Below are 22,449 nucleotides of genomic sequence, written 5' to 3'. Positions count from 1 at the left end.
TTGCTTTTGAGGCCTTTTACAGGGAGTAATACAGGTGATGGAAGGAAAGCCCACCCTACTTACTTTTCTTTTTCGTATTTACTTATTTAACTGTAACTGTTGGCTGAGACTGGATTTTCCCGATTCCTGTCCAGCCACCTGCTCCCCAAGATGGGAGAAGCAGCTCCATGCTGTGTGCACTTGACTCGCTCAACTCACTTGGCTGGACAGAGACTTTTTGGTGACTCCGGACCCTTTAAACAAGCTTGTCATTTAGGGACCCTGTAAGCGGCTCGCTGACTGGTAAACAATTCCCACACTTCATTCAGGGCTCGGGAGATTTTCAGGCCCTGGAGCAGGTCTCCCAACCTCCGCACCATTGACATCTGGGGCCGGATGATTCTCTGTCGGGCCGTCCTGGGCCCCGGAGGACGCTGAGCAGCATCCCTGCCTCCCCCTCTAGATGCCAGGAGCGCCCCCATTAGTAACAACCCAAACACCGCCTCCAGACGCGGATAAGCCCCCTGGGGACAAAATCACACGGAGGACGGTGACGGGGACTCTGAGGAGGGGCCGGCGGCGCCCGGAGCCGGGAGGAACTGCAGCCTCGGGCGCCCTGAGCGAACAGCCCGGGGAAACGGCGCTCCGGGGGGACGGGGGGACGCCGGGCCGTGAGGGGCTGCCCGCGGCCCAGGCCCCTCCCTGGACCGCGACCGGAGCCGGGACCGCCCGCTGCTCACCGAGCTCCGCCCCTGAGGCCGAACGTCCACGGGAATCCCGTCCGCGCCGAGAAGACTGGACACACCGGGCAGACGCGCCGCTCCATCCACGGCGCCGCCCGCGCTTCCGCTTCCGGTCTCGGGCGGGCGTTCGGGGAGGACGGACGTTTGGGGGCTCCGGGTTGAGGCGGCGGGCGGGGCGGGGCCGCGCACCCCAGCCTCGGGGGAGGTCTCCAGTGTCTAGAGTGAGTGCGAAGCTGGGCCGCGGGCTGGGTCAGCACCAGGGACAGGGACGAAATCTAGGGGCGGGAACCAGTTCTAGGGGCGGGCTGTGGGCGGGGACAAGGGTGTGATTGACACCAGGCCCGGGGGTCGGGGGGACAAGGGTGCGGGCGGGGCAATGAGCCGGGACCAGGCTGCGGGCGGAACCAGGCCAGGAGGTTGTCCGCGGAGACCAGTTCCAGGGGCGGGAAGAGGCGGGGGTGGGGCTGGAATAAGTCTGGCCGACTTCACAGTGGGAGGAAATGAGCTCCAGGGGCGGGGCTGGAGGCGATGCTTTCCGTGCACCCTTAGACTGTACAGGTAGCTGGATGTTGAATAGCTTTTCTTCATTCCTTTCCCTAAACCTGGAGTCATTCTATCTCTGGCCTTTTTATAAATTCTTTCACTATTTTTTTGTAAAAAGTGATATCTATGACAACATTCATCAAGTAAATAACAAATGGAATGAAACGTATTTCCTTCTCCATCTTTATAATGCAACAATTGTGCTTTTATTTTTTCTGGCACAAAGAATCATCGTAGTAAATTACTCTGGTCTTTTTTATGGAATATAATAAATATTTTTTAAAAGACACTTTTAGAGTTTTTTCTTTTTAATTTATAGCCAGATGCATTCTAACAACAAACATAATTTGTAAACATGCTCTCTCCTCCAGCCCATTATTATTTCTGTAATATGTTATTTCATGAATTATCTTACTGGACAGAACATTTAGCAATGTAGAGACAACTTTGGTAATAAGTATATATGAATTGTTTGCTGTTTTGTTTGGTAAGACTGGAATATTGTACTTTAAATATGATGGGATTTTTTTTCATTATTTACCTATTCCATCATCATCCATGATCAGTCTTTTATCATCTCATTCCAGTCATATTAGTCATATTCTGAATGTCTGAATATGCCACATGAAAACATTTAAAAAAAACTTTATTGAGGTATGACTGACATACAAAAAGCTGTACATATTTAATGTATACAACTTAATGTGTTCGGAGATAATATACACCTGTGAAACCATCACTACTCAAGTCCTTAACCTATTCATCACCCCCAAATGTTTCCTCCTGTCCTCTTTAATTTTTTTATTTAACTTCCTTTTTTAAAATACTTTTTTTCTTTTGAGGTAGGAATACTTAACATAAATCTACCCTCCTAGTAAATTTTTAAGTCTACAGTACAGTATTGTGAACTATCGGCCCATGTTGGATGGTAGGTCTCCAGAACTTCTTAATCTTGCATAACTTTTGTTGCTCAAACATCTGTTGCCAAGAGGCCCTCTTCATCTTTAACTGAAAAATCCCCCCATATTTTTAAAAGCTCAACTCAAACATAAGCTTTCCATGAAGAATTATCTGATTTATCCAAGTAACACTATCTACTCTTGTTGACTCTGCTAACCTCTAACTACCTTTATTTTGGCACTTTTCAAATTGCCCTGCTATTCTTTTTCACATGTACCTCACTATGATTTCTTGGAAAGCAGAGCCTTTATCTTATCAAGTTTGCATGCTCAGTTCATTGTTTATGTCTTCTACTAGAGTAATAATAATATAATATGTCCATTCATTTATTGAATCTTTAGTTCTGGTTTTTGCACACCTACTATGTGTAAGGCATAGTGCTCGCCACCTTGGGTGTAAACACATGAATAGGAGGCATGTGCTAAAGACACCCACACTTACTTCCATCATAATTCCATGTGTGTTATTCTGTGATCAAGATGAGTATATGGTGCTACGGAATCTCTAAGTGTTTGCCTAACACATGATGTGGTTTAAGGGTTGTATTCCCTTGAGAAGAGCTGCTTCAGCAGAACCTAACAATTGGAGTATAAGGAAGCCAGATCAAGGTAACTCCCAACATGGAAACGATGTATTGATTTCCTAAATGAATGTATTGAATGAGTGAATGAAATAATAGAAAATAATGAAGAAATGTGATGCTATTGGTTACTCTCAGATCCTTTACATTTTATTTGGAGACAAAGAAGAGGTGAGAGAAAGTGATTGTGTAATTTTGCCAGTTCATACTTGTCTGATTACATATTTCTCTCTCTGGGCACAATACACAGACAAAGCAGCAGGTAGCTCTCTCTTCCTGAGGGATGTTCCTGAATCCTGGCTGACAGAACGTCCTACACCCAGAGTGGGGAGTTTGAAAGAAGAGAATTATTGATGATACTGAACAATACTATATAATTGGATAATATTTTTTTATTTAATAATATTGAATAATTGATAATATTGTTTAAATTATCTCAAAACTTATCTTAGAGATCACCTATAAGATTTGACATGATTGATGCACCCAGGGAAAGCAAAATAAAATCAAGGTCAATCTGCAGAAAAGAGTTCCCAACACGAAAATACGTACTGATTTAAAAAATTTTCCATCTCAATGACTAGGACACTTGTTTGTTTTATGGAATGGGGCATCTGGCAATAACAAATGTGATTCTGAATATGGTATTCCAGGATTACTTTTTTGAACTATAAGCAGATTTTACCTTAATAAAAAATAATATTTTAATTCATACAATGCATTTATATGAGAATTGTTTGATTAGTACAAATTGTAATTATTGAATTTATTTAGTAATGTATTTAATGTCAGGTAGATTATACACCAAAGACACAGGGACAGGCTTGAATGATATAATATAGCATCTTGAGGGATAGCTTACAAGACTGAGTTCTAAAGGGAAATCTGAAGAAGAGGAAGAATGCAGTTCCTTGGGAGCCAAAAGAATCTTTTTTTCTGATGGTGAATTTTTCTACAAGAATGTATAAAGTTGGGATGAAGAGATGGAAATATAAGGAAAATTAATAAAATATTGAAATATTAAAAAAACCCCTCAATGTCAATTCTTTTGATTTTCATTAAAGAGAATAAAATTTGTTTTCTGGAAGAAAAGCGTATGGCAAAAGACAATTTGAATTGTATCTTTAAATCATCAAAAGTCTAGGTCGTCAGCATCTGTTATATCTTCAGGGCACAATGCATGCAGAGCAATAAATTTGCAAGCACGTGAGATTGACACTTTTTCAGCTTAAATGGGAATTCAATCAATTTTTTATCAGCTCATCCTATTAAATTGGTAGCCTCACTGTCCTGCTGTAATGTATAAAGCATTTCAAAATTCCGGAATATCTCTTTAATTACAAGTGTCCTTTCAATATCTCTTGGACAGTAAGAAAAATTATATCAACAAATGAGAATTTTGTTATGAGTTAAATGATTTCACCATTATTTTCATATATGCTCTCTATCTTGTGATGTAGATGATTAATCCAAGATTGACTTGTCTGCAACCTTTTTGAATTGCATGGCCCAGTCTATCAGCTCCTCATGTATGATGAAACCTTGACCACGTGGTTCCTGGGGAACAAACTCCCTTACTTTCACCTGAAGTCCAAGACCTTTAGGAAAATCATATAGTTCAGAATTACATGCTGTGACACAGAGTTTCTTTTCTTATCCAGTGACACGTGAGCTCCAGTGCTTTTTTTAAATTGGGTGTTTCTTAGGAATGGGTGGAGCTAAAAGGGAGACATAATTGGGAAATGAAATGAGCATGGAAATTGAAGGCATAAAACCCAGATTCGAACTGGTGGGGATACTGAGTTGCCCAGCAATTAGATTTTTTCCCCTCTATATTAGTCATCCTCTGAATAAGTTCAATTTGGGGAGTGTTTACTATTCTGCACGCTTAAGGAAGCAGGCATTCTTGTCTGCCCTCAGAGAGCACATGGTGAGTTTTAAACCATTCCTGAAGATTCCACGTCCAGGGAGTGCTGTGGGGCTAAACCTGAGCTGCACCTTGAGCAATGAGGTTTGCTTTAGGGGTGCTAGGGAGTTTCCTCGAGCTCAAGAAGAGACAAAGAAAGACAGCCTGCTTCTTCCTACCTTTGAACAAAATATTTTATTAAATGAGAGAGAAGAGATGAAAGCTCCTAGTACAGAATCTTCACGCATTAATTGATATAATTTCTATATAAATGTACAACTGATATTTGTATAATACATAACTATATATATGGTTGTATATATACATGAACAAATATATATTCACAACAAATGTGTGTATTTAGATCTGACATGACATTCACTTCCTCATACCTGAAAGCAAGAGTTTCATGACACATTATTCATAGGTTTTGGATTTATAAAAGTCTAGGTTCATGTACAAATTCATCTAAATAGAATTGATAAGGACTTGGGGAATTAAAATATATTTCATAGTATTGGGGTTCTGATCTGTAAAAAGGGGATCAAACTCCTTGCTTCCAAAAGTCATTTTAAATTTCAATGGGGAAATATTTATTTAGCTATCAGTAGCCTTTCTAGCAAAATGCAGGAAGTTCAAATAAATTGTCCTTTCCCCAGAAGCATTTAAGATATCAAGGGATAGGGCCAGGACTAGATTTTGGAAATCCCTGAATTTTTTAATTCCCTGGGATGAATTGTCATTTTTTTCTCTTGAACACTTACCTCTCACAGTGAAAGTTTTTAATCAATTATTTCTAGTTAAAAGAGTTGACACTGTTGCTAATTAGACCCTACAATCATTAGAGGTTTACTTGCAACCTGTAAGAAAGAACAGTAATTCATTATGCACAAGTCACTGCTGACCTGTGACAATGTGACAATCACAATTCGATACCCAAATAAAATAACTCTCGGATCCTAAAAGAACAATAATGAGAATCCTATTTAAGGGAGAATTTTACCTGCTAAGGGAAAAACATGAGCTGGCCTGCATCCATTATGGACCCCTGTTCTGCTTTTATAAAAAGTATTTCATGGAGGGCTCAGGCCACCACATCCACAGCATCATAGATGTAGTAGCTGGATCCAGACAGAGTCGTGTTTAATGTTTCCTTTGGCAGAGACTCCAGGGAGGCATTGAATGGACACTCCAAAAATTTCCACATTCAGTTCCTGCAAATGAGCAGTTGAAATGTTTAAGGCATCATTTGGTAAAGAAAAAGTCTTCTTGGTATTTAGAGGGGCTAACTGTCCATAGAGAGTGTTTAAATCCAGATATGTCAAAGTTCTGGTGTGCAAAGGAAAGACTCCCATGGTAGGTATCAAAAAAGTGGTGACGTGGAATAAAAGAAGCATCCCACTGTGGTGTAGTGATCCACACCTTCTGAGTGGTTAAATAATGGTTTCCTGCAATGCTCACATTTATTAATCTACTTGTGTCACCATAAATGATAAACACGTTGGCTGATGAGTCTGTGCTTCTGGCTATGCATGTCCAATCTTTTGAAGTGTACGTCCTCTTGCTCACCGGTATCTTAGTCACAGGCAGGCACCGTTCATAGTCATCTCTCTTCTAAGTTCCCAGAGGAATTGCTCACCTTTTGTACCAACTGATACTAAGATTCCTACCCAGGTCCAGCCAAAATGTGTCAACAATGAGACCATTCTGAAGACTAGAGATGTGTCCTTGTGAGCTATCTGATAGAGAGCGGAAAACTAGTCCTTACCTTTCAGTACAGGATCAAAATCTCCATAGGTTGTCTGAATCAAAAGAGAAAAAGTGTTCCATATTGAGTTCTCTGGAAGAAAAATAAACAGAATTTCAACAAAATTCATATGATCAGTTAGCTAAACTTACATTCTTGGTGCTAACACTGTGAGTATGAAGCAATATTATCTGATGGTAGAAGTGATTGAGGGGAAGCTTGGCTTTGAAGCCAGACTGCCTGGGTTCAAATCCTGACTCTAATGTGACTAGCTTAACGCACTTGAGAAGGTTAAATAACCTCTATCCATCTTAGTTTCTATATCTCTAAAAAGTCCCATAATAACGTTACCTATTCATTGACTTATATTAGGATTAAATTTGTGACTATTTGTAAAGAATTTGAAGAGTGTAAAGTGGTTTTAAGTACATGTTTACATATAAAATTTTATTAACTATTCGATAAGTAACTAGGGTATGATTATTTCAGAATATCTAGCTTCCACTCCTTTGAGAGAATTTGGGCAACCACACTTCCAGAAGCTCCTGTGGTCTGCTTTAGACAGTGATGCTAGCCTCTGGCTACTTCATCCCTCTCTCAGATTCACACACCAAAATAATGAATCCACCATATCAAGAACTATCTGTGGTAGGTTTTTTCCTATTAGGGAGACATGCAAAACCACTTTCTTCTTTTCCACATGAGTGGCCACAGAATTTCACCAAGGAGGAAAACGTCAGTCCCTCCAGATCCATCCCTCCACCATGCTCATACCTGTGGTATTTTGTAGAGCTCCAACAGTGTCCCAATGTGGGCAGAGAATGCTGGTGTGGTTCCTGCAGTAACAGCCACATTCTTGTTCTGTGCCTGGCAGGTGTAATTAGGGATCATCTGACCCCATCCCGATAACCACCTCAGGGTGCTCACCAAGGTGCTGACATCACTGTTGAAGGAATTGTAGACATGGAAAACCAGACACAGTTTGGGCAGCCGCTGGGGGCTCCTGTTGATCTCCTCGATGGCAAAAACAAAGACCAGGACATAACGATAGTTTTTGAAGTTCAACCTGTAGCAAGGCCATAGTATTAAAAATAAAGATCAAGTCATGCACTTCAGGCATAACTCAAGTGGGGAAAAAAAAGAGTAAAGGGTGGCATTTTGACTTAAGCAACTTGTTCATTCCAGAGCAATGGCTGTCTCTTCATGACTTTGGAACCTGGAGCACACGCACAAGATGTTCCCAAAGCCTTGGAAGATCAAGCCCTACAACTCTAGACTCAAAAGAGATAGATCAATATCCTAAAATGAATTAGTGGAAAGAAGAGGCACAAAGGATGCTTAAGGGGAAAGAATCCATTTGCATATTTGTTTACAAGTCAAACACTATTTCACACAGTGGCACCAACATGAGGTTGGTCATGGGCATGTGCAGGTATAGTGAGATGAAGCAAAAGTTTATAATCCATTAAAGAAACTAGGTAGGACAGGGAAGTGCATAAGAAAAACTTGAAGGAAGGGCAAGTGGAATATAGAATGGTATCATCAAAACTTTTGCAATATACCTTTCTAAAACTGCCTGCCTCACGGACTTAGGAAACACATACTACCAGAAGCAGGGAAATTGCACCATAATAAATAAGGAGATAGTCTTAGGGAGAAAATAAAGAGGAAGAAGCAATTTATGACTCTATGTTTTTCTAAAAGAGTAAAAACAATTCAGAGTCCGAGGAGCAGTGTAAACTTGCAGCTTTTCATCTATTTCTTTACAGATTAGAAAACCATCATAAGCAGTGAGCTTTACAGCTTATCTTTGGGTTGATTCCTCTCTTACACATCTAAGTTCAGTCCAACGTTAATTTTCAAACTATTTAATTGACGAGGTACAACATGCAATTCCAGAAGATTGCACAGCAGAACATAGGCTTTTGGTGCTCTAACATTAAAATATTATTTTCATTGGTGAATACAGCTTTAAAAACCAAAATGTTGGGATGCTGTAATTCTGAGTCACACAGAAACACTCAGATTGGATTACAAATAGGATTTGTATCCATTTCCTATTGCTACTCTGAGAAACTACCACAGATTTAGAGGCCTAAAATAACACAAAATTTATTATCTTATACTTTGGGAGGAGAGAAATCTAAAATGAGTCTCACTGGCTAAAATAAAGGTGTCAGCAGGAATGCATTCCTTCTGGAGGCTCTAGAGAAGAGTCCATTTCCTTGCATTTTCTAGCTTCTAGAGGCTGCTCACATTCCTAGGTAACAGCCTCATATCACTTCAATCTCTGTTTCCATTGTCATAACTCCTTCTCTGACTCTGACTCTTGACTTATTCTTTCACTTGTAAGGACCCTTGTGATTATATTGGACACATCCAGATAATTCAGGATTATCTCCTCATCTCAAGATCCTTGACTTCTTCACACTTGCAAAGTCTCCTTTCTATGTGAGGTAACATATTCATAGATTCGAAGGATTAGGAATTGGTCACCTTTGGGGGCACGTTCCACCTACCACAGGACCCAACTACATGCTTTCCAATACTTGAAGCAAAACACAGAAGAGGTTAAAATAGGTAGAAATGATATTCCATTTAAATATGAACCAAAAGAAAGCATGGGTATCCTTGTTAATATCTGATAAAATCCGAGTTCAAAGCAAAAAGCATGTGAAATATCAAAGGAGCTGAACATATGTCATATGTGACATATGTGGTGACCATATGTGGTGAAAGGAAGAGAAGATTGAGTACTAACAGTCATTATATCTATCCCCCAAAGTGAAAAAAAGCTATTATTTATAGACCCATGTGCATAAGTGCATATATGAACAACCAGATTTGGAGATTTAACATATCCTCTTAGAAATGGTCAAATTAAAGACAAAAAAAATATGCAAAGTTATGGAAGACTTAAGCTTAACAGATATTTACATATAAATGTAAATAAGGCTGGTATATTATGAACCCCAAAGAATATACATACATTGGATCATACACTGGGCCATCAAGTAAGCCTTTGAACATTGAAATTATACACAATGCATTCTCTGACCACAGTATCATTAGGCTAGCAATTAATAAAAAGATCTAGAAAATTCCATTTTATATATATATATATGTATGTATATGTTAAACACTTGATCTTTGATCCAGTACTAGGGATCAAATGTACAACACGACTATAGTTAACACCGCTGTATGATACATATGAATGTTAAGATACTAAGTCCTGAGTTCTCATCAAGAGGAAAAAATATTCTTTTCTTTTTTTGCTTTTTCTGTTTTATTATATTTATATGAGATGATAGATGCTAACTAAATTTATTGTGGTAATCATTGTACCAAATATATAAGTCAAACCATTATGCAGTACACCTTAAATTTATACAGTGATGAACGTCAATAATATCTCAATAAAACTGGAACAAAAACACATCTTTTTCAGAGAATACACCAAATTATTTTAGACCATAAAGGATACTGAGTAAATGCATTTTGAAGAAAAATAAATATCATCTCAATAAGTAGTTCGTTTTTGAATAATCTATACATTATGATGAGACTTTCTCTTAGTACTAACTTCTAGCCAAGGTATGGTTTGCCCAAAGATTCCCTCCCCTCCCACAATATGGGTCAGGAGCAGGGTGGCTTGTGGATCACTGCAGTAGGATCTTGGTGTTTTTTCCCTACAATTTGCATCCTTTAGGCTTTCAGAAAATAATCACTAATGGAGATTATTCCAAGGCAGGGGAAAATAAAAGATGCTTATTTCTGTCTTCTGTTTGGAAGGAAAATATTCCAGAAGGGAAAAAGAAAGGAAGCCACAAATAATTATTGAAGGAAAAGAAAGGAGCCGATGATTCATAGTTTACGGGAGAATCTCAACACAGTTTTTATATTCAACTTTCATAACTGTCAGAGGGATTCACACACACACAGGAACTTACACGCAAAATGTGACATCTTTGCTTGGACAAGTCACAAAGAAATTTCCATTGCATTTCTGAATCCTGGGTCAACGTATAGAAGGGGGAAAACCCACTGACCACTAAGTTCCCTTCCTTGTAGACACTGGGCCTTATGTAATCAAAGCCGCTCGAATAACTCATCAGGCACATGGAATGTGGAAATTTCCCAAGGAGGGGCAGAAGAAGCAGAAAGAACATCTCAGCTGACTTAACAGTTTGAGGCAAGGCCTCTAGTCAGTGGTGATTGAGGGAGCAGAGATGGAAAGAGACCTGCAGTGTAGCCTTCTGCAGGGAAATTTTACTCCTGTGCATGGTACACGTGTCTAAAAGTGCTCTGCCATTCAACACCATGGAAAGAAGATTTGTTATTAATCAGAACTAGGGCATTTTCAAGAGCAATATATACTGGCTCAGATTTTCCCTCAATGTCACTGTGGTTCAGAGTTGCTTCCGGTACCCTCTTTCTGTCACTCCCCCAGTCCAGGCCTAACTGCTCACTGCTCTCAGTAAGGAGCTCTGGGGTCCTCCCTGCCCTGGGGCTCTGCACCTGGGCATGCTGTGCCCTGGTAAAGACAAAGGTGAAAAATACGTTTGGGCAACATCTTCCACTGAAGGTGCCAGAGATTTCATCAGGGATGGGGGTCAGCAAGGCTCTGGGAACTACCCCATCCTGAGATTGGATTTTTTCTTTTCTAGGCAAACATTCTGTTTCTTGCAATTGACTGAGTGGTGTTGCATCCATCAAAACACAACATCAGAAAGGGCTGGTATTGCAATCGGCAAAAACAGCCCAGCATGATTCCTGTGAGACCCAAGGATGAGGTCATTGACCATGCCTTGGGTAAGCCTCAATGGTACTTTACAGCCTATATCGCCAACCTTACCCTTAGGTCTATTTGACCAATGTCTGAAGAACTGGTCTCATGCACAGTTCAGGAAATGGATATCCATTATCCAGTTCATATCAGTTTCCCATGAAATGAAGTCTAAATTCACATATATTTACACCTAACCTCTTCCTTAGACCTATGTCCTGTGCTAGGACTCCAGCACTTAGTTACTACATATTCCAGTACATTCCATTTAAAGTCTGTCTCTCCTAAACCCAAAGTCTCTCTCAACAACTCTTTTGCCATTTCTCTGCTAATCTTCAAGGCAAACATTTGCAAGGGTTGTTAGTATTCAAATATTCCTCTTCCTCAATTCCCATCCTTTTCAACCCACTTCAATCAGGTCTGTCCAAGTACGTCACTCAATCTGTTCTCGTCAAGAACATCGGCAGCTTCTACGAGGCCCAATCCAGTGGTCATTCTTTACTCTTTTTTTACTTCAGCACGCAGCATCATTTGACCCGGCTGACTGCTCTATCCTTAGGACACTACTTTCTCATGAACTCAAGCTAATTTTGTTTTTGAATATAGTATTACATTCAGATTATTTTCTCGAACTTATCTTGTGATAGAGGTGTACTGAAGTCTTCTACTACGGTTATAGAGAAACAGATTCTTATTTGTTATTCTGTCATTTTTTCGTTATATATTTGGGTGTAATGTAAATAAGTACATACAGGATTAGGTCTTTTCTTGTGAATTGTTCCTTTTCATGAAGGGGTCTTATTTTTTCATAGCGAAGTATTTCACTACATTAATAAATGATCAAACATTTCTTCTGATAGACCAGGCACTTTTCTAAACGCCTTATGAATATTAACTTACAGAGTACTAAATATAAACTTAAGAAGTGTGCAGTAGTATCATTCCCACTTCAGATGTGAGAAAACTGGCATGTTACTTGCCTGAGCTCTTTGGCTAGAAAATGGTAGAGCCTGAATTTGAGCCCAGACAGTAGACACTCTTAACCACCAGCATATTCCTTGAGTACATTCTATATGCCAAGCACTTTTGGAGACACTGGTGTCTGTAGCAATGAATGAAACTCCACTTTTGCTATTGAAGCACTTAGGTTCTAATAGGGGAAGGACAGACTATAGAAAAATCAAGAAAACATGTTATTATAAGTGTCATGTAGAAAATGTAGAAAGCATTTTAAGACAGTTGAGAGGGATTGAGATCTTGCTAATTTACATAGAATAGAAAGGGATAAACTCTTAGTTAAGGAGCACTTGAACAGATAGCATAACAAGTTGGGACAGTGAGTCATACGAATTTGTGTGACTAAAGCAATATACTCATGCAAAGGTCTGGAAGACAGAGGCTAGTGTGACTGGAGTAGATCAAGTTGGGGACACTGAGGGAGTGGTAGAAGGTGATGTGGTCAGAGACTTGGTCGGTCCTGATGTTGTTGGGTGTTATGGTTCACTATTAGGTCTTTTCCTTATGCTATCAATGAGTTGGCATATCAGTTGGAGTCTCAGCAGGAAACAGAGGACACACTGAGACTAGGATGATTCAAGTAGAGTTTTCATAAAGGGGCTTCTCGGAGTTGTGGACAGCATGTAAGAACACCACAAAAGGTGGTTGGTACCCAGTGAGATGGTAAGTGCAGGGCTCTACTAACATCCCTAAGTCTGAAGGAGTAAGGATAGTGAAAAATTATCGAATTCTAGAAACAAGAGATGAGGGAAATGCATTCCAGGAGCTGAAAGGAGGTCAGGGGTAGCATCCAGCCCCAGGTTCTCCTGCAAGAAATTGCCAGGACTGACTAGAAATTGCCAGAGTGACTAGATGTCACTCTCTTTCATCCTTCTGATTTCATGTCTAGGCTCCCCATTGACCAAACCCAGCCAAAAGCCAAAAGGCAAGAAAGCCCGCTGACGTAGTTCATCTTCACTAATCTTCCTGGGTGAAGCAAGATAGAGAAGGTGGATCTACTGGGGCAAATGGAAGATATTCTGAACTGTGCAGCCCTTTTTTGCCTGAGAATGTACTCTTGTCAATCACCTGGGTGGAAAGTTCATATCCCTGCCCAGGAATCCCATCAGCTACTGTCCTGTCCTAGATGCAATCCAAGCATTGATACTCCCATGTGTAGTCAAAAATAGTTGCCATTGCAGGTGTTCTTCATGTAAGATGGGTTATGAGGTTCTTGGGAAGAATTGCAAACAATAATTAACCAACAGATCCTGGTTCCCAGAGGTGGACACTTCTACCAGGAGACAAAGTCAGAGTCCCATTGAACTTTACTACTGCTTATGAGGCAAACAGAATGAAAGAAGTCACTATGGCCTCTGGCACAAGTAACTCATCCCGAGGACAAGGGGCTTCTGTTATACAGTGAGGGCAAAGAAGACATTTGGCCTTCAAGTAATCCATTGGGCTGTCTTTTGATATTCTTTCCCCAATAATTAAGTGTAGCAGCTGTATCCTGTGAAGGGTGTGGTGATCAGGTGTTCAGATGACTCAGGGATGAGGAACTGGATCCTCTCTCCAGGTAAGCCACCCAGACCACCAGAAGTGCTTGTCAAGGGTGAGGGGAATCTAAATGGGACAGTAGGAGAAGTGGGATTGTAAGTATCAATTGTAGCATGAATAAAAGGTGCAGTCAAGAGCTGTCTGTAATTTGTCCCACTGATCTTCCTGTTCTAAGTTTCCCCAGTCAAGAAGACCAACCAGAATCCTAGTGCACTGACTGTAAGAAGCAAGTGCATCTGAGTGGCATAAGTGGTGGACCATAATGGAGACAGTGGTATATTTTCTAGGTTCTTATTTCAGGACTAAGTCACTCGCTCTTGTAGCTGCAGAAATTCTTCTAAGGGCTCATACTGCCAACCTCTCTGGGAATTTCCTTGGGCCAAAGGAAAGTGCCACACCTAAGATTGTGACCACTCCCAATAGCAGCCCACTTCCAATCACCGGTTCATGGGGGGAGGGAGGCGGATACAAAGGCCCAATTCCTTTGCCTCAATTTGAGAGACCCCAGAAGGGCCACTTCAGCTCCAGTGCTCCCATTGGGATCAACTGTGGTCTCCGTTTCTAACTTATCACAGTTCAATGTCTTCTGCCTAATCTCAGTTCTCTTCTTTAGAGATGGTTACCTCAAGCAAGTAACAAACTTTTTATGCCAAAGTTTCTTCATCTGTATAATGAGAACAATGAGATTGACTACTTCACAGACTTGTATTAAGGATTCAATCAGCTGACATATGTAAAACATTTATGAGACTCCCAGTATACAGGAAACATTATATGTTTCATCTTTTATTGTGAATTAATTAAAATCCATTACAGGATTATACTGAGCAAAATGAGCCACACACAAAAAAGAGTAAATATTGTATGATTCTATTTGTATGAATTCCAAGAACAGTCAAAAAATAGTCTGTGGTAGGAAAAATAATCAGAACAGTGGTTGCATCTAACCTCAGATTGTGGAGAAGGGGTGAGGCAGGAGCAAGGATTGACTGAGAAGGGACATGGAGGAACTTTATGGGATGAGGAGAACGTTCTATATCTTGAAAGGAGTATAGGTTACATAGGTGTATGCATTTGTCAAAATGCATTCAGTTCTACACCTAAGATCTATGCATTGTGCTATGTGTAACATATGCCTCCATTAAAATCAGATTCATTTTCCTAAGTGAAAGAAGCCAGAGATGAAAAGCCATTTATTGTAGATTCCATTGTACTCCATTTGGGGAAAGGCAAAACTGTCAGGAAGGACAAGAAATCAATGGTTTCCGGGGCAAAGAGTAAGAGAGGGGGATGACTACAAAGGGACAGCACAAAGGAATTTGGGAGTGATGGAATTGTCCTATCAAGACTGTTCATGTGTGTATCATGTTAGATCATGACTGTGTTGATGGATACACAACTCTATGCATTTGCCAAGACCCACAGAACAGTACATCCCAGAGTGGATATTACTGTAGGTTAAAAAAATTAATCCACCAGGTAGTGAAGGGAACATAAAATGGAAAACAAGCTATAACAAATGAATCTAAATGTATTGCAAATGAATAACATAGCCACAATGAAGGCTATGAAAAGGAAACCAAAATTATTTTGGAAACCTATGTTTTACCAGATCCTGTAAGCCTGGATCAAAAGAACTGATCAGAAATCCTGTAGTCTAGTTCATAAAAAATGTTTCTCAGAAGGGTATCGGTTAGCAATTCTGAAACTAATTTATGCATACACTAGACATGAACAACTAAGTAAATATATTGTAGATGATGAGAGCCAGTGTATCACAGTCAAAGAAAAATGTTATAAACAGGGAAAGAGAGAAGGCTGGCTCTTATTCCAATCCAACTGAGGCGTTGGATTGGAATAAGAGCTACCATTATCAATTCATGCTTTTCACGGATGGATGGGTAGATAGATAGATAGATACATAGATAGATAGTAGATAGATAGATACATAGATAGATAGTAGATAGATAGATAGATACATAGATAGATAGAGAGATAGATAGTTAGTGTGTGTATGTAGAGGACAGTATAGATTCATATCTTTTCAAGGCCTGACTGCTCAGAAGGCCTAGAAGAACGACACACCAGTAATAATGAGAATACCTATCAACCACCCAGAAATTGGTTACTAAGATACTATTCTAAAGAAAAAGGAAGGAACCAGGGCTCTCTTGAGGAATACTGGATTCCAGGGCTATGGTAGAGGAAATACAACCTGACCATGAAATATCTCTGAAGGATATTCTAGTGTAAAATAAAGATTCACAAAAGGAAACCCCCAAAATCTGACTAAAAATCCCCCTTCAGGTCCTTGAATAACACCTAACTTGTGCATGTGCAGGGAACGAATCTAGGAGACTTAGAAGAGAAAAGCTACTGAAAACTGAATATTGTGCAGAAATTTCGGAGATCACACATGCCAGGAGTGGGAGGTTGGCTTTTGGATTCATCTGGAGTGGAATGACCTTGATAAAAGAAAAACAAGTCCTAGCTTTCAATTATGACCCTAGAAATGTCACAGCCTGAGAGTCAGTGCCACACACTAAGAGTAAGGATTACATCTTGGGAGTCAGTGTAAAACTGAAATATATATGTCCTTTTAGGGTCTAAAACCTAGCCTTCAGAGGCTCAGGGTGATCCATTCGTACTACAAACCTAATCTTTAGAGGAAGGCAACATGATTAAGACCTTACGAGGTATTGTTCACAAGATCCAGCACACAATAAAAGATTAATAGACATGCAGAGCAGCAGGAAAATGCTCTCAATTATGAATATATAAATCAGTAGAAGCAGACCCAGAGACAATCCAGATACCGGAATTAGCAGACAAGGACTTCAAAATAACTATGAATAAAAGGAAAGAAACCTGGACAATTGTAGAAAATGAAAGACAAACTAGAAATCTTTAGAGCAACCAAAGAAAAAGGACACGTTTCTTTCAAAAGAGCAATAGTAATTCTGGAAACTTTTCAAAAGAAACTTTGGAAGCAGAAGACATGAATGACATCTGACAGATAAGGGTTGAATGGGAGGGGAGAAAAAGCTGCCAATTTAAATTTCTCTGACTTAAGAAAAATATTCTTCAAAAATGCAGACAAATTAAAGATATTTTTCAAATGGGGTTTAAAAAAACAAGCTAGAACAATTAAACAGCAGCAGAACTGAAATTCAAGAAACTCTATAAAGAGAATTTTCAGGGTGAAGGAAAAGAATTCCACACAAAGACACATAATGTTAGGAATGATCATCAGCAGGAAAGAAAATGTATGTAAATATAATGAATATTGACTGAATAAAATAACCCTGTATACTTTTACAACTTTTATGTAAGTTTAAACATTTTCAAAATATAATGCTTTTAAAAACATGTTGAACTGATACCCGAAAAATAGCGATGATGGAAGCACCTCCAAGAAAATCTTCACTCCACCCCGCAAGACTAGAGATTATGGAGCCCCAGCAAATGGTGCTCACAATCTGCCTCCAACAGCAGATGTGACAGAAGCCCTAGAGAGACATCACCAGTTCCTTCCAAAACTAGAGGCAACCAGACCTCAGATAACAACTGTCATCCACAAACACAAATGCTGGGGTCTGAGCATCAAGACCTCCATTCCCCCAGAACTAGAAATTATGGGACTCCAGCAAGCACCCCCTAGTCACTTCCAATTCTAGAAATGACAGCAGTCCCATAAGTAACACCCTTAGCTGCTCCTCAACACTAGACAATGGGAAGGCCCAGCCCAGTGACCCACCCAGTCTATGCCAACAATACAGACAAGGGCAGACCCAGAAAGTGAGACTTCCGATCTCCCCCAACACTAGAAAAAAGGAGCTCTATAAAGACCCCTCCAGAGCCCCCTGACTAAAGACACATGGAATCTCACGCAATTAACCCAATCCTCTCCCTGAATTAGAGACAATGGCCCTCCATGATGTGACCCCTTCCTGTCACCCCAACACTTGAAAGGTGGGATCCCCGTACAAGCAGTGGTCCTCCAGTCTCCAAGCACCAGATACAACAGGAAACTCAGTCTCATGCCTCCTAGTTATCCCCAAAATAACGAGGGCTCCATCAAATGACGGAAGCTTCAGCAAGTGCTCCCCCATATTCCTGCAAGATTAGAGATGTTGGAAACCCCAAAAACCAACTTACAACCCCCTATACACCAAGAAGAAAGGAGCCCCAACCAATAGCACACCATTTTCACCCAACACAAAGCCCAGCTCGCCTCTTGACTACTTGGACTAGATATGAGTATACCCAGCAATGAGTAACCCAGTCTCCCCCCCAAGAAAAGCAATGACCAGAGTCTCACGAGGCAACACGCCAGGTTCTCCAGTGTAAGTGTCAAACAGATCCTCAGAAAACTCCCTCTCTTCCCATTATCAAAAAATAAGAGTCTATAGAAGCATCACCAAGCAGTACTCAACACAAATGAGAGGAGACCACAATGCAAGTCCCTCAAGTCCCTCCCAACAGGAGACGACTGCCCCTGTGGGGAATCCTCCCTAATCCCAAACACAAGGAACATTCTGAGCCCCAGCTGGCAACTCGTCAGCTTCCTCTTGCTGTGTAGATGTCTCTGTCCCCAACTGTAGTGGATAGATAGAGCCCCGTTCAACCTAAAATCCCCTGCCCTGGGGAATGTTGAGGACCCAGTCTCAGAATAAGGAACACAGCAGTTGTCCTGACAAGCCACCAAACACCCCCAAGCTCCCCTTCTACAGAAGGTGACAGGAGCCCAGGACGCAAACTTCCCCTCAACATTTCCTGCTCTACCAAACCCCTCTTATCTGTTGCACATCCTGCTGACCTTCAGAATAACCTCTACTGCTAAAAGAGTCACTAGGAGCCAAGAAAGGCTGGAGCTGGGGGAGAGGCTGAGAAGGATAGAGAGGGGAGAGGAGTAAGAGTAAAGGGAAAGATGAGACCTTCCATGTTGTCCCAAACACAGCCATGAATTCCAGAGGCCCCAAACAGCTCCAATCAAACCAGGTTCTCAGGGGTGAGCAGGAACAGAAGAAAAGGAATTCTGGGCTTATGAGGAGAGGCGGCCTGGAGGAAAGGGGGGTGTGTAGGCTAGCAGCCAAGATAGCCACCAATGGTACCTTCCACCTGTGTTTATGCCCTGTGCAGCCCCCTCCTACATTCGATTAGCTGTGAATTGCCATGAACCCAAGTGGTCAATACAGTGCTGCAGAAATGACAGTGTCTGACACCTGAGGCTACATCATTAACCACACTGAAGCTGCCTCCTTGGTCTCTTAGATTGCTCCCTCTCTAGGGGAAGCCATCCACCATGCCATGAGGATGCTCCAGTAGCCCTGTGGAGAGGTCCACGTGGAGAGGAACCAACTTGCCAGCACCAAGTGCTCACCATTCAGTGAGCCACCTGGGAAGATCTTCCAGCCTCAGTCAAATTTTGAACTTTAATGACTACGTATGCTAACATGTTTAGGAGTGAAGTCTACTGTTGTTTGCATCGTACTTCAAAACGCATTAAACGGAGATGGATTCTTGGGTGATAAACGGATGGAGGTGGCAAAGTAAACATAGTAAATTGTAACTGATGGAATCTAGGTGGTGGACTGTCTTCATTAGGGCTGCCGTAGTAAAGTACCACAGACGGAGTGGCTTAAACAGCAGAAATTTACTTTCTCATAATTCTGGAGGCTGGAAGTCCAAGATCAAGGTGCCTGCAGGATTGGTTTCCCCTGAGTCCTCTCTCCTTGGCTTCCAGATGACCATCGTCTAGCTGCCTCTTCACGTTGTCATCCCTCTGTGCATGCGTGCCCCTGGCGTCTCTTGGTCTGTGTGTCCTAATCTCATCTTATAAGGACACTGATCAAATTGGATTAGGGTCCACCCTAATGGCCCTATTTTATCTCAGTTACTTTCTTTTAAGTCACAAACTCCAAATAAAGTTACAATAAGAGGTACTAGGGATTTGGGCTTCAACACGTGACTGTTGAGGGGACAGAATTCTGTCCATAACGTGACTGTTCACTGCAAAACTCTTTCAAATTATCTCCCTGCCTGAACATTTTTCCTGATAAAGTGGGTGCAGGTGGTGTGCTAAGGCAGGAAAGAAAAAACGAATTGTTAACAAAAAAATCATGTTGGAACCCCCAGTTGTTCTGTGGAATAGGGATTATCATAGATTTAACGGTACAGATTAAAGCTATGAAAGTCCTATAAAAAACCAAAGGATAAGTATTTTATATATAATCTCAGAGAAGAGATGGTCTTTTAAAACTATAACAAAACAAGAACCGAAATTAACACGTTTGATTTCCTTTCAAAAAATCTGCATGGCAGCAACAACTAGAGGCAAAGACAAAAACAGGAAAAGAGGAGGATGTTGGCAACTCATCACAAAAAGCTAATTTTTTAATATTAAGGAACTCTTACCAACCAAAAAAGACAAAGAATCCGTTGGAGAAATGGACAAATGGCGAAGAACAGTTCACAGAAAATAGAGAATGCTCTCAGTATAAGAGATGATTCTCAACTTCGCCCACCAAAGGAAAGATAAGTAAAACACCAAAATTCTTGTTTTTATTTATCAGATTAGGAACACTTACTGTTTGTTTAATATGTTGATCTGTTAGGATGTAGAGAAAGTGACACTCCGACAGCACAGTGAAGAGGGGGTGAACTTGAACAACCAGCGAAGCCCGGGACTTGGCGGGGAGAGACGGAAAGAGCCGAACTGTGGCAGTGAAATCGGAGAAAGCCGAAACCAGACGGAGAGAGACGAACCCGAACCACTGAGCCGAGGAGCGGCGGGGACAGGCGGAGGGAGCCGAACAGGCGGAGAGAGACGAAGATAAACGGAAAGAGCCGAAGATGTGACGACACAGCGGAGGCCAGGCGGAAGGGCTCGACGCCTGGTTAGAGGAGCCGAGCCCAGCCGAAAAGCGGCGAGAGGCGGCGGAGAGAGCCGAGCCCCGGGGCCGCGGGGAAGGGCTGAAAGGTCGTGGGCGGTGAAGCGAGAACAGGCGGTTGGCGCCTCAGAAGGAAGCGGAGGCGAGGACGGCGACGATGAAGGGGACCGAGCTGCATGGGGCCCTGGATGTAAAGTCCGGAGCCTTCCACGCGCCCGAGCCGCCCCGAGCGCCCCCCCCCCGGAGGGTCGTGGACCCGGTCCCCGCTGCCCTCCTCCCCGCTCCCCCGGCCCCGCCGCTGCCCACAGGGCGGGGCGCTCTGGCCGGACAGCGGCGTGTCCTCCGCCCACGACGAGGACGCGCGTGTCCCCGCGGCTGCATCCTCCGGACGTGATGGCCGCGTGGAGTCTGGCGCAGGTGTCCGCGCGGGGACTGACCCCGGGGGTGCAGCCTCTGACCCGCGCTGAGCCCGCGGACCCAGCCCGTGGGGAAGCCGCTGGGGGGCAGTGACCACGCGGGCTGACCGGGGGTCTGGGAAGAGGCCCCCATCCTAGACAGAGGCTGGAATGCGAACTGTGGGCCCCTCCTGACCGTCTCCGCACTTCCAACACCAGCGCCAGGCTCTCACTCAGGGCTCTTGATTGTGTGAAACAGGATTGTTAGAGGGATTGCTCACGGAGCCTCTGGGAGGACCTGGACCGGCTGGAGCCCCGCTGAGGCCGCTTCTATTAGCTGCTGTCCAAATCCATCGTCATCAGAGCGTAGGTCCCTCTCCTGGGTCAGAGTCTGCGTGGGTGCGTCTGATCCACAGAACTGTGCCCTGGCTACAGTGGGGAGGCGGGAAATGGACGTGTCTGGCATTTTCTGCTGTTAAATCTGGAAGCTGGTGTTATCTCCCCCCAGGATCATAAAGTGAGGGAAGCCCTCAAACATAGGATAGGGGTTCAGTGGCTGAGAAACCAAGAAGGATGACAAATTCTACTAGGAGGCCCTACTTTAAGTTTTTTAAGAGGAACCCCTGGAGACCACTTATGTCAGCAACCTTGGGAATTTCCGCTCTAATTATTTATGAAGGAGAAATGGCGGGGAAAGCCATTGCCCTCTTCAGCAAAGCAACAGAGACGCCACAGGAGAATGAACCAGGGTGGAACATCCCATACAACATCTCCAAGAAAGAGTCCTTCATTCGTGAAAAATCACATTGATCTCCCTCCACCGCCCAGCCCCGCCAAAATGTCGTGTCAGTTGATGTAAGAGATTAATGATCTGTAAACTTTCTCGCCCCTCTCCGAATCTCTGAGGGGCCTCACATCTCATGTATTTGATAGGATTTTGTTAACCTCTCCAAATCTCTGAGGGGCCTCACATCTCATGTATTTGATAGGATTTTGTTAACCATTACCGCAGGGTAGGGATGGGGAGGCTGGGACCCCAATGAACAACCTTTTATTGAGAAGCCAGTGCTCTGCAGCCAGACAAGCTGGGGCTCTAATTCCAGCTCTGTAACCACGTCAAGTTGCTCGCCTACAAAAAGGGAGGGCAGACTCTACCTCATAGGGTCATGGTGAGAATTAACTGAGATTATATATGCAAAGCATATGGCACAGCTCCCACTGAGTGTTTCCTTTTATTCTTGTTAGTTAGGTATTATCTGGAGAATAAAGGAGCAGTGGCTTGGAGGACTGGTGAGGACATGAAGGAAAAGAGTTGAATCAAGAAGAAATATTTACCAGATGCCTACTGTGTGCCAGGC

The 22,449-nt window shown here is 42.3% G+C and overlaps 2 long non-coding RNA genes across 3 annotated transcripts; both read right to left on the bottom strand.

Moving 5' to 3' along the window:
- Positions 1-3,021: 3,021 nt before the first annotated feature.
- LOC131402303 (uncharacterized) lies at positions 3,022-5,608 on the bottom strand. 2 transcript variants are annotated; one of them, XR_009218511.1, is made up of 4 exons: positions 5,476-5,608; positions 4,804-4,890; positions 4,384-4,523; positions 3,022-3,118 (listed from the first exon to the last, which is right to left on the bottom strand). It is a non-coding gene; the product is annotated as an uncharacterized LOC131402303 (long non-coding RNA). The 2 variants fall into 2 exon arrangements; XR_009218510.1 differs by lacking the exon at positions 5,476-5,608 and having other exon boundaries at positions 4,804-5,311.
- Positions 5,609-5,862: 254 nt separating this feature from the next.
- LOC131402302 (uncharacterized) lies at positions 5,863-7,400 on the bottom strand. The gene is made up of 3 exons (XR_009218509.1): positions 7,233-7,400; positions 6,480-6,551; positions 5,863-5,925 (listed from the first exon to the last, which is right to left on the bottom strand). It is a non-coding gene; the product is annotated as an uncharacterized LOC131402302 (long non-coding RNA).
- Between the last annotated feature and the right edge of the window lie 15,049 nt (positions 7,401-22,449).

This window comes from Diceros bicornis (genome assembly GCF_020826845.1).
Source record: "Diceros bicornis minor isolate mBicDic1 chromosome 6 unlocalized genomic scaffold, mDicBic1.mat.cur SUPER_6_unloc_1, whole genome shotgun sequence".
Taxonomy (NCBI): domain Eukaryota; kingdom Metazoa; phylum Chordata; class Mammalia; order Perissodactyla; family Rhinocerotidae; genus Diceros; species Diceros bicornis.
The sequence above is the reverse complement of the archived record's forward strand: the minus strand, read 5'-3'. Positions and strand labels throughout refer to the sequence as shown.